At 49.2% G+C, this 12,115-nt stretch overlaps 1 pseudogene; it reads left to right on the top strand.

The window, feature by feature from the left end:
* The first annotated feature begins 11,604 nt into the window (after nucleotides 1–11,604).
* LOC115302774 lies at nucleotides 11,605–11,751 on the top strand (annotated as a pseudogene).
* Nucleotides 11,752–12,115: the final 364 nt, after the last annotated feature.

Raw genomic sequence — 12,115 nt, 5'->3', positions numbered from 1 at the left:
AGATATAATTGATATGTAACATTGCATAGGTTTTAAAGTGTTGATTTGAGGGGCGCCTGGGTGGCTCAGTCGGTTGAGCACCTGACTTTGGCTCAGGTCATGATCTCACGGTTCATGGGTTCAAGCCCCACATGGGGCTCTATGCTGATGGCTCAGAGCCTGGAGCCTGCCTCAGATTCTGTGTCTCCCTCTCTCTCTCTCTGCCCCTCCCCTGCGTGTGCACACACACTCTCTCTCTCTCTCTCTCTCTCTCAAAAATAAATAAACATTAACATTTTTAAAAATAAAGTATTGACCTGAAATTTATATATTGGAATATGATTACCACCCTAGTGTTAGCTAACACCTCCAACATGCCATACAATTATCATTTCTTCTTTGTAGTGAGAACCATTAAGATCTAGTCTCTTAGCAGTTGAAGCACGTAAAGCAGTATTGTTGACTGTCAGGCTGGCTGTCTGATTTCTAAATCTTCTTCATTTTCTAGTTGCAAGTGTGTATGGACCTCCCCGTCTCCCCCCTCAGCCCCTATCAAGGTCTCTTCTACTCTCTGTGTCTACAAGTTTGGCTTTTTTTTAGACTCCACACGTAAATAACAGCATATAGTGTTTGTGGTTCTCTGCCTGGCTTACCTCACTAGGCGTAATGTCCTCAGTGCCCGTCCATGTTGTCACGAAGGCCAGGAGCCCCCTCCTTCTTGTGGCTGAATAACAGCACCGTTCTCCTCACCAGCTGCCCCGCTGACAGACGCTCACGTAGACCCACAGGACCAGAGGGGTCCTAGTTTTGATAGCCTGCATTAATTTCCTTTGCATATATACCCAGAAGTAAGATTGCGGGATCATATGGTAGTTGTAATTTATAATTTTTGCAGAACCTTTGTACTGTTTTCCATAGTAGCTCCCCGAATTTACATTCTCCCCGACAGCTCCCAAGGTTGGTGTGGGCACTTTTTTCACATCCCTGATGAGTTGTCTTCTTCACGGCACCCATGCTAACACAGGGGAGCTGCTATCTCGTTGTGACTTTAACTCGCGTCTCCCTGATGATTCGTGGTGTCCAGCACCTCTTTGCATACCTGTTGGCCAGTTGGATGTCTTCTTTGGAACGCCACACTTGTTTTACAGCCCAAGTAAGACTACAGAAGAGTGAGAACCGGATCTCCCCGCTCTCTCCCGGGGCTCCCCTTCCCCTTTCTCCACCCTTCCATTCCACAGACACTGAGTCCGCATGCCATCGTGGAACCCCAAAGCTGCCACTTCCCGGCCCATCCTCCCACCAGTGGCCCCTCAGTCACATCCCAGGTCCCATGTTTCCTCCCCCCCCTGAAAACCCATACTAACGCCTCTGCCTCAATGCCTGTCTCCAGTTGGAGGAATACTACGTGCTTAAAACACTCCCCCTCCCCCACCAGTGCAGCTGGCACCTGCCTGCAGACGCCCTCGCCTTCCTGCTCTTGCTGGACGCACACCAGGCACTCTCTTAGCCCCCAGGCTCACCTCTCCCCTGGGGCCCTGCACCCTGTTGGCACTACCGGTCTCCAGGACTCTGCTGTTACCCCTCCCTTTCTTGCGTCAGTTGCTATCTACTAGATCATTCCCTTCAGCCATCCGACATGCTCCAGCAAAGCCCCTCTCCGGCCGCCCACCCACTCCGCTTACTGCCCATTCTGTCTCCTTAGGCACATCACAGCTTCTCCTCAATAACGGAGCCGTACTGAGTGCTGGGTAAGTGCCAGCTGGGTCCATCTCCCCGGAGGGTGGAGACCCTATCCTCCTCTCCTACAGTGGATCCATTGCTCCAGGTGGCCTCTCACTTGCCCAGGCCCCGGACATTCCCAACTGGTGGCATTTGGGTGCCTCTGAACACCTACCATCTCACTTCACTGGGTGCTCGCTGCACGATGCTGACAAGCAGGTGGCTTCACATTAGCATCCACAGCAGGGTCTGCAATGACTAGACGGCCCTCCTCTGCGGGGAACGTTGGAATACCAGAACCTCCGCTCCCTGGCTTCTGGAAGTTCACTGAGCGCCAAGGGGCATCAAAGCCCCTACAGGGTCAATGTCAGATCTTCCTTCTCTGCGATAAGTTCGTGTTTTTTTCTTTTTTGGCTTTATGTCCCTCGGGAGATCCCACAACTTGGCATTCAGCCTCCAGGACACATGGCCTTCCTTCCAGCAAGCGTTTCTGGCTGACAGCGTCTCAAAGATTCACATCCCAAATAGCATCAGCCTCTATAGAAAGGGGGAGAAGACCGGAGAGTCCTAGGCATGCCAGGCAGCTCCTTCCTTCCCCCTCCCCCCTCCCCGTCCCCATGCACTGTCTGTTCTCCCTCATCCCACCCCCTCTGCAACATCTATCCAGCTCCGGGGGTCCCTCACCTTCCCCAAAGTACATGCCTTCCCAGAAGCCTTACCCTCCCCCACCTATCAACACACGACACAAATCCACTGTCTTTCCTGCAAACCCCCATCACCCAGCAGCCGTGGAACGTGCAAGATTGCCAACAACGCAAAGCCCAGAAGTGCAGCGCCCATGGGCTGCTGCAAGGTGCAGGTCCCCCTCCCACGGGGACTGTCGTAGGCAGGGGCTTCGGCAAGACTCACAGAGATGCCCTGGCTTCCGCTTAGAGCCGAGGGGCTGCTAGGTGTGTGCGTTGTGCCGTGTGTCACATTGTGATCGAAGGAGAGTCGATTGTAACAGGGACCGATGCTCAAAAGGGTAAGGTTTCTGGGAAGGCATGTACTTTGGGGAAGGCCGTCACAAAAAGCGAGTAAAGTGGGTCAGGTTTGGGAAAACAACACCGGGCATGAATAGGAAAGTCAAGCTTCTCCTTAGCCTCCGAGTCCAGGATAACAGGGGTGAAGCGGGGAGATGTGAGGTCAGCAGGGCGCTAAGCCCTGGAGGAAAGAGGGCGGGATGTGTGCTTTGAAGAACAGTTACAAGTCTGGATCTTTATGCAGCCTGCCCTGAATTTAAAACATTGGCAATTTAAAAATATTTTTGCTTATTTTTAAAATGTTTATATTTTTTAAATTTTTTATGTTTATTTATTTTAGAGACAGAGCACAAGCAGGGGAGGGGCAGAGATAGCAAGAGACAATCTGAAACAGGCTGCAGATTCTGACCTGTCAGCACAGAGCCTGACTCGGGGCTCGAACCCACAAAACATGAGATCATGACCTGAGCCGAAGTCGGACACTTACCTGACTGAGCCACCCAGGCACCCCCAGGTCATGTATTTTTGGCAAGAATATCTCAGAAGTAACATTGTGTCCTGGGGGCACCTGGGTGGCTCAGTCGGTTAAGTGGCCGACTTCAACTCAGGTCGTGACCTCGTGTTTGTGAGTTTGAGCCCTGGGTAGGGCTCCATGCTGACAGCTCAGAGCCTGGAGCCTGCTTCAAATTTTGTGCTCCCTCTCTCTCTGCTCCTCCCCTGCTTGCTCTCTCTCTCTCTCTCTCTCTCTCTCTCACACAAAAATAAATGAGCATTAAAACATTAAAAAATATATATTGTGTCCTCACCATGTCGGGTCAGGAGGCACATGATAGCCATTCTTCCCATGTGTGGTGACATTAGCTTTGAACACTCCATGAATATAAGTGTCTGTCAGGTCTCTCCCCTGTGAAGTTACTATTTTTTACCTTTATAATCAACAAATATTTTGTAAGGAGATACTTTCCTACTATGCAAGGGTTTTGTTCCATATCCAGCTTTTACCCATAGCTTCTATCCCCGATTCTTGCTTGAATCAAGCAACATGACTCTGGAGGGGGTCAGGGGTGGTACTCCACTTCCATCCGGCCTTCTGCATTCCTGTGTTGGCATTCTACGGTCCAGCATTCTCCTCCACACATTAACTTCCATCAGCATGGACACATTTCCATGCTGGATTTAGTCTGTAATCCATTTTATCGTTATTTACTGTGCTGCTCAATTACTATCAGATTTGGCCGGCAAACACCCCACCAAACTGGCACCCATATCCTTCGGACAGATCCCCGTTATACTCCAGCAAGTCTTTATTTTCTGGCCCAACAATATTCACGAAGTTATTTCTTAATGAGTTCTTGGACAAAACCCCAAAATGTGGCTCAATGAAAGCAACTCTGTGGAGAACCGAGACGCCGTGATCCAGAAATACTGTGGATGGTCTTGCTGGAGTCAAGGCTAAAACTCAAAGAAGCCGTAGGAATGGGCCCTCTTCCACCAATTTCCAACAAACACTCCTTCTTCTAAGCCGACTTTCGATAAAACTTGGACATCAGGCAATCCAAGACTTTGTTTCCTGGCAAAGGTCAGTAGCATTGTCCAATATAACTTTCTGCAATGATGGAAACGTTCTGTGTCGGCATTGCCCAATAACGCAGCCACTGGCCACGTGTGGCTTTGGAGCGCTTGAAGTGTGGCTAGGGTGACCAAGAGACTAAAGTCTTCATTTAAATCAGTTCGTTGTAATTTTAATTTGTATAACCACAGTGGCTAGTGGCTACCATATTGGACTCACAGGTCTGGAGGATGGATTGAAATATACTAGAGGAGACGTGATCAAACACAGCCCTAAATGATTAAACAATTAAAGAATTTGGGGGAGGTATTGAACGCAGAGCATGAAAATAGCTGTAGTTATGTATTATTTACACAGTAGATTATAAAATCACTGTGCTCCACCGAGGCGACCCCTAATTTGTGACAAATCATCAAAGGGTTAGCTCACGGGACATTTATGTGTGTCCCTGCACTCCTTCCTGTAGGGACCACGCACACACATCATACAACAGTTATTTCAAATCAGTCATATCTGGGGGCAGGGATGAAAGGAGGGAAGCAACAAAAATAATCTTATTTTATGTTTCTTCAACAATCCACATTTTACTTCAGTGTATTTTGTCTATGAATTGTTTCTGTGCTTTGTGGAAAGACAAACAGGACCGTCTGGCCCTGAAGACTGAGGTTGCCGCCAACAGTCGGACTGAGAGCAGACTCTCCCCTCTGCCGGCAGGAGGGGCTGTGCCGATAGGACTTCTTGCCTGGGCCCAACAGGTGCGGGCGACAGGCGCTCCGGGGACCTACCTCCCTGAACAGCTGTCACCTAAACCTCAGACTGCCCGATGCTCAGTTGGCAAGGCCACTCTCGTGCTTAGGCTCTAAAAAGGGAAAGCAACTGAGTGGGGGGCGGGGGACTTGAGTCGCCTCGGGTCCCGACCACGTTGGTCCCAGCCACCCGGGCTCACGCGTTCCTCCTGAGTGCTGAGATCACACGCCGTGCACCTGTTCCACCTCAGCTCTGGAGTTCCGGCCGGTAGTGAAAGATTCGCCCCATTTTTTGCTCACGGTTCTGACCAAAACAATCCATATTTGCTCCCAGGTAGCCGACATCAGGGGAAGTCATCAACGGAAACTCAAGATACTGTCCTAAAGAAAAGAATACACCGTGAGATCAGTGGATTCAATGGTAAGAAGATTTCATTGTTAAGGTCCTGATTTTGATGGCGCGGGTTTCGCTCAGGGAGGAAGGGGCGTGTCCTTGTCTCCAGACCGGAGAATTCCCGGATGATAATGCATGATCTCAGCAACTTATTCTCAAAAGGCTCAGGAAAGCTTCTTCTACTATTCTTGAGAGTTTTCCGTATGTTAGAAATTATTTCAAAATCGACAACGAAAGAGGTATGTCACATATGAGGGAAATGCAGTCCCTTCCCTGAAGATGACACTCTCCCTGGTGTGTCACCACATTAACATTTTCTCTCCTCAGGAGACATGTTTGTGCACCCTCCACCCCCACCCCTGCCCCGTGTTTTCTTCCCTCCTTCCTTCCCAACAGAACCCTGGGCGTGTTCGGAGTGCAGACTCCTTTCAGGAGGGGACTCAGTTCTGAGCAATGAGATAGAAGCTGAGGATTTGCGGGAAAGTTTTTGCTTGCTTGCTTGCTTCCTTCCTTCCTTCCTTCCTTCCTTCCCTTCTTTCTTTCTTTCTTAAATGTTAATTTATTTATTTTGAGAAAGAGAGAGAGCACAGATGAGGTAGGGACAGAGAGAGGGAGAGAGAGAACCCCAGCCAGGCTCTCCACTGTCAGCGTGGAGCCCGATGCGGGACTCGATCCCACAAACCGTGAGATCATGACCTGAGCCAAAGTCAAAGCCAAAGCTTACCCGACTGAGCCCCCCAGGCACCCCTTTAATTTTTTATTTAACAGTATGTCTTAAGGATCTTTCCGAGTCCGTTCTGGTAAACACAGTGTCTCAGAGGATGAAGAAACCACAGTTTATCCGCTCCCCCATTGGCTGTTTCTGATTATCAGTCATCGCAGGTCACGCTGCCTGGTGTGTTCTCCTAGCGCGTCTTCCCGCACGTGTCAGTATTTCCGGAGGAGAATGCTAGAACAGCTGACCAGAGACCACGTGTGTGGGACGTTCTGTTAGACGCTGACAAACGGCACCTTCACAGTCCTCCTCCCAACAGAGCTCAGAGCCCGTTCACCCATGCACCCAGCGTCGCCGGAGAGGGTCAGCTTTCAAACGGGTCAAGTGTGGTGTGTTGTCCTTCACATCTGCACTTGCCAGACCCCCTCGTGAACTTGAGCACTTTTTCATGTACTTGAAGGCCATTTGCATTTCTTCTGACTCTGAGTATCCTTTGCACGTAGTTGCGCTTGATTCTTATCCTCTTTCTGGTGACGTGCAGGAGGCGTATGTGTGTCAAGTGGCAAAGAGGCGGGGCAGTCTACCAACCAGTCTTTCTACTCTGAAACGGTCTTTAGGCTAATGTCTGCCTGGGCTACCCCACAGCCTAAGCATTTCTCTGAGTTTCTCCGGGGCGTCCTCGCCAGCCGTCCTCACAGGGCCCTGTGTTGAGTGGTCTGCCTTCTTCAAAAACCTGCTGCTGCTCGCTTCCAGTACTCCACAGTGCCCCCAACCGTGCTGAGTCATGGACTCAGTCGTGACGCTTTCTTCTTTTCCAGCTCAGTTATGGATTTGTTTTTTTAAGGAATATATTGTGTATCATTTTTTAAATGTTCATTTCTTTTTGAGAGAGAGACAGACAGACAGAGCAGGAGCAGGGGAGAGGCAGAGAGAGAGGGTGACAGAGAATCTGAAGCAGGATCCAGACCCTGAGCTGTCAGCACAGAGCCTGACACGGGGCTCGAACCCATGAGCTGTGAGATCATGACTTGGACGTTCAACCAGCTGAGCCCCCCAGGTGTGCCTACAGTGTGTGTCATTTTAATCGAACTCTAGGACACAGGGAGGGGCGATCAAGACCAGGAGTGCTGTGTCGTCTGCGGAAGAGGCTCTCTCCTCATTTCCCGCTCCTCTCTGGGGTCATTGTCAAGGGTAAGCTTTCCAGTAAAAGAATGTTGCCCCCCCCCACCCCAAAGGAAAGTAGTTCAAATACCAAGAAGAGCTAATGGAAATTTGTGGATTTTTCTGAAAAGAGGGAAGATAAAAGTCACTTAATTTCTAAAGGCTAGAGCTCCCATATGTTCAAGTGACTAATAATAGACTAATAAGTTATTAAAGAAATTTCTTCCCCAGTCGTTTTTAATTAAATCTGCACATCCCTGGGCTGCTGATAGAGGATTCAATGCTTACATTTACAAATGATGTTGAATTTGACATCGGGATTAGAATGTCAAACATTAAAACTAGACACACGACAGAAAGTCTGTTCATGAGTTCAGGAAATAACTTGATGAGGAGAATTTACACTGTGGAGTCTTTATATCTGTGTCTTAGGGAATGTATTTGAACATAAATGTACGAATTTTTTCAATAAAAGGAGCTTTATGCTACCTCTGAAAGTAATTAGAAACAATGGCTTCCCTTAGAAATGTGTCCCAGAGCCGTGGAGGAGGAGACGGAAACCGGCAGGGGCTCCTATGTCCGCGCCCCTAACAGCCTGGGGTAAGTCAGCACGGCCTGATGGCATTCAGGACAGGGGACATGGGCCCAGGTGCAGAGCATGTCAGAGCAGGGGACAGAGAGACACGGGAGAACGGCAGCACATGTGACAATGACCCGTCCAGCCCGCAGGACCAAGCCTGCGGGCTGCGTGCATGTGCGGTGGCAGGGAAACAAAAGCAGCCATGAGAGGCGGGGTGGGGTAGGCAGAAGAGCGTGGGCAAGTGCCTGTGGTCGGAAACCGAGGCCGCCCAGCGCTCAATGCATTGTCAGGCTCTCCAGAGGAACAGAACCAATGGGATGTGCACAGAGATAAGACGAAGATATATTTCAAGGAATTGATCCACCCAGTTTTGGAGGCTGGCCAGGCCAAAGCCTACAGGGTAGACCAGCAGTCTGGAGACCCAGAGCAGAGTTGATGTTGCAGTTCAAGTCCACAGGCAGTCTGCTGGTAGAATTCCATTTTCTTCAAGGGACCGAAGTCTGTTTACTCTTAAAGCCTTCAACTGATTGGACGAGGCCCACCACATCATGGAGATGAATGTACTTTACTCAAAATCTACTAAGTTAAATGTCGATGCCATCTACAAAATACCTATACAGCAACATCGAGACCGGTGTTTAAATGAATACGTGGATACCGTGGCCTAGCCAAGGTGGTACATAAAATTAACCACCACACACACCTTTCTCCTGGGTCCTCTCCCACAACTGGTAAGGAGGTCTGGGACGATGGGAGGGCTGGATTCCATGCGGTTTCAAAGGCACTGAAGAAATGCCATTTGGTTTCTGTCGCTATTGCCTAGGTCTGAGGAACACCTACGTTAGAACAAACACTGGAAAATCATCAGGTTGCGAAAAATTCAGCATTATTCCCTCACGCCATGCACCGCGAGTGTGCCCAGGAAGGCAGTCCACACACAGATGCTGTTCGGATTCCTGGCAAATCCCTCCTGTCGTGACCGAGGCCTGTCACCCTCAAGCCTCCCTTCTCAAACTTCCAGAGGAGTCAGGGCATTTTCTCACAAGAAAAAAGAAACTATCCGAGCTTCCTAGTTTTCCTTTTTCCCAGGAGAGAGCACAGGGTGACCTCTGAGTTTTACATTTCTCCCGCCTGAAAATCTATGCCTCTGGGGAAGGAAAAAAATGTATTTGTGAGCTCAGATGTTTGCCCGAGAGAGCATCCCGGCAGAAAATAATGATGTATCGTGGAGAGGCTGGGGGAAGGGAAGGTGTGATGTGCGCCCGAGCGCTGTCCTAGCTTTAAGGGGGAACACCAGAAATGGGCCGTTCTAATAAGTGCCGAAACCTCTAGATCAGGAGTCACGGGCTCCTGGATTCTAATTCCGGTTCTGCCACTGCCTGATCATGTGACCTCAGGCAAATTGCATCAATATTCTGCCCTGATGGAGATAATAATACACGCCTACCTCCGAGAGTTCCCGTGCCTCGTAATTTTGATAATATATATAAACATGCCAAGGGCCATGTGAACGTGAATGACCACCATCGTTTCTTTGGACAGAGACAGTTGTTTTTATGAACAAAATAAAATTGGGGAACGAAGGGCACCTGCCTGATCCTTTTAATCTTTAATTCACAGGCAGTGGGGACTCTAAGTAAGACTTGCTAAGCCCCGTGAAGAGACGGCATCTGCAGCCACCGACGGTCAGTTTTACGAACTACGGAAATATTGTTCGCGGTGCTTATTTTTATTTCAAAGGCGGAGCCAGAAAGAACAGCGATGATGCTGAGGGGCGGGAGGAACAAAGGAGAGGCACTCGCTGTCGGGACCTTTCCTTCCATCCTGAGTGTGCGCGTTGCGCTGGAGAGAGGCTGTTAGTGACAGGGACCCGCTTTCTTCCGGTCCGGCAAGTGTGTGGCCCAGGCCGGCCGATCAGCCGCAGTGAGGGCCTGGTCCAGGTGTGGCATGGGACTCCCAACCTCCTCCTTGGCACTGAGAACAGCGCTCAGGACGAGAGGGCTTCTCTCCCTTGGGACCATGAGCTTACTGTCTTCAGCTTCTCAGCAAATGTGTGTGTTGCAAGTTCAAGAGCGTCCCCTGCCCCCAACTCCACGTCCACCCAGAACCTCAGAATGCAACCTTAATTGGAAATAGGGTCTTTGCAGGTAACATTGGTTAACATTTTTGAGATGAAATCCCCCTGGATTTAGGGTTAGCCCTATACACATTGACTGGTGCCCTAAAAGGAAGAGGAGGGGACACACAGACACAGAGAAGAGCAGACATTGGAGGGACACACAGACATGCCAGGGGGCGCCCAGGATCGCCTGCCTGCAGCAGTCTCCACAAGGAGACACAGAGATGGTTTCTCCCTCAGGGCCTCCGGAAGACACGGACCCGACTGACACCTGATTTGCCACTTCTGGAAGGCAGAGCTTTCCAGAGAGGATAAATCTGCATTATCTGAAGCCACCTGGTCAGTGGTAGTTTGTCACGGCAGTCCTAGGAAGCCAACACAGTGTTCCGCACACTCAACAAGTTGGTGAACACGGCCTGGGGAAAGGTGGGAACAGGTGGCCCTGGGACCTGGCGGCAGGCATGTGGACCTTTGGTATCACGCTCCTCTGTGCCAGACTGTCTGGGATTCTGGGTGTCTCTCAGTTGAAATCAGGTGAGAGGAAAAAAGTCTGAGCTCCCTCGATCACATCACTGTGGCTAGGAGAGTCAGGCCCGGTCTGGACCCACCCCCTGTGGATAGCGGGACAGGTCTCAGGAAAGGGATGGGGGGTCCCGGGGAGCCTGGCTATTCCCAACCCTCGTCTACTGCATTTCTGTCAAGTCGCACATCACTGAGATAGACCACCAGCTTCTAATTCTGTCTGATAAGCGTAGTCCCTAGAAACAGACCCAACTCTAGTTTGCCGGGTCCCGCCCCAAATCTGCCTCCTGGGAATTTCAACAAGTATGAGTCTTTTTTCCCCCGAAACATCATTAGGTGATTATGACGATAAGCCAGTAGGAATGGTGAGGGAGTGCTAACTAAAGTTTTTGGACAAGATTCATCATAGACGTGACTTGAACTGGGTCTTGGAGGAAACATAGGACTCAGTTGGCACAAAGGCGATTTTTTAAATCCCAGCAGATTTTTAAGGATTCTGTGAGTCCTCAGGGTACCTGGGTGGCTCAGTCAGTTGAATGTCCGACTCTTAGTTTCAGCTCAGGTGATGCTTTCATGGTTTTGTGGGTTCAAGCCCCACGTTGGGCTCTGGGCTGACAGTGCAGAGGCTGCTTGGGATTCTGTCTCTCTCTCTGCCCCTACCCCATTCACGCTCTCTCTCTCAAAATAGATAAGTACACTTAAAAAAAAGGTTCTATGAGTCCTCATAGATTAAACTGCAGAGTGCACTCAAAAATAGCTGCAAAGGAAAAATAATTTGGTGTGTATGTCGGCTTTGCAAACTGACTTTTCCTGTATGAGTTTGTCTTTGAATTTATTACATGCTCGCATTTCATGATTTGTTTAATGAATCAACCAATTTTATCCCTGTTTCAATGAAAATTGTGTAATACCCTGGGGGGAATCAGGGCACACACACCCTTGATTCAAAGGTTATAGGACAACACAGCGAACTCTACCCTATAGTATCTGGATTTGAAATAACATCTTATCATGGGAATAACTGACATTCTGCCATTATTTTAATTTTTTTAACAGCTGTTTATTTTTGAGAGACAGATCGCTTCTCAGCCTTTTGGCTAAGATCAAGCGTAGTATCTGTTCTCGTCAGCTTAATATTTTTGAGAGACAGAGCATGAGCAAGAAAGAGACAGAGAGAGTGAAGACACAGAAAAAGCCCCGATGTGGGGCTCAGAGTCACCAACTGTGAGATCATGACCTAAGCCAATGTCAGATGCTTACTGGACTGAGCCACCCGGGCGCCCCAAATAACTTTTAAAAATAACCAAAAAATCACTCCTCAATTTCTGATTTGGAAAGACTTTTTTGTCTTCATTCTTATCAAGTTTATTTGAAACGTTATCTGATAGTTACAACTGAAAGCCTAGATGTACTTTCTCCTAAATATTTTCTCTTCAGGGAGTAGAGTTTTCTAAATGTCACGCATGCACTTACGCGCACACACGCGCACGCGCGCACACACACACACACACACACACACACACACAGAGCCAACACTCCCAAGGTCTCCATTTAGAATACAGGACACTTCTAACCAAACTCACCGCTA

The sequence above is a fragment of the Suricata suricatta genome, chromosome 1 (genome assembly GCF_006229205.1).
Source record: "Suricata suricatta isolate VVHF042 chromosome 1, meerkat_22Aug2017_6uvM2_HiC, whole genome shotgun sequence".
Classification (NCBI taxonomy): Eukaryota; Metazoa; Chordata; class Mammalia; order Carnivora; family Herpestidae; genus Suricata; species Suricata suricatta.
Note: the sequence above shows the minus strand (reverse complement) of the source record. Positions and strands in the feature narration are given on the sequence as shown.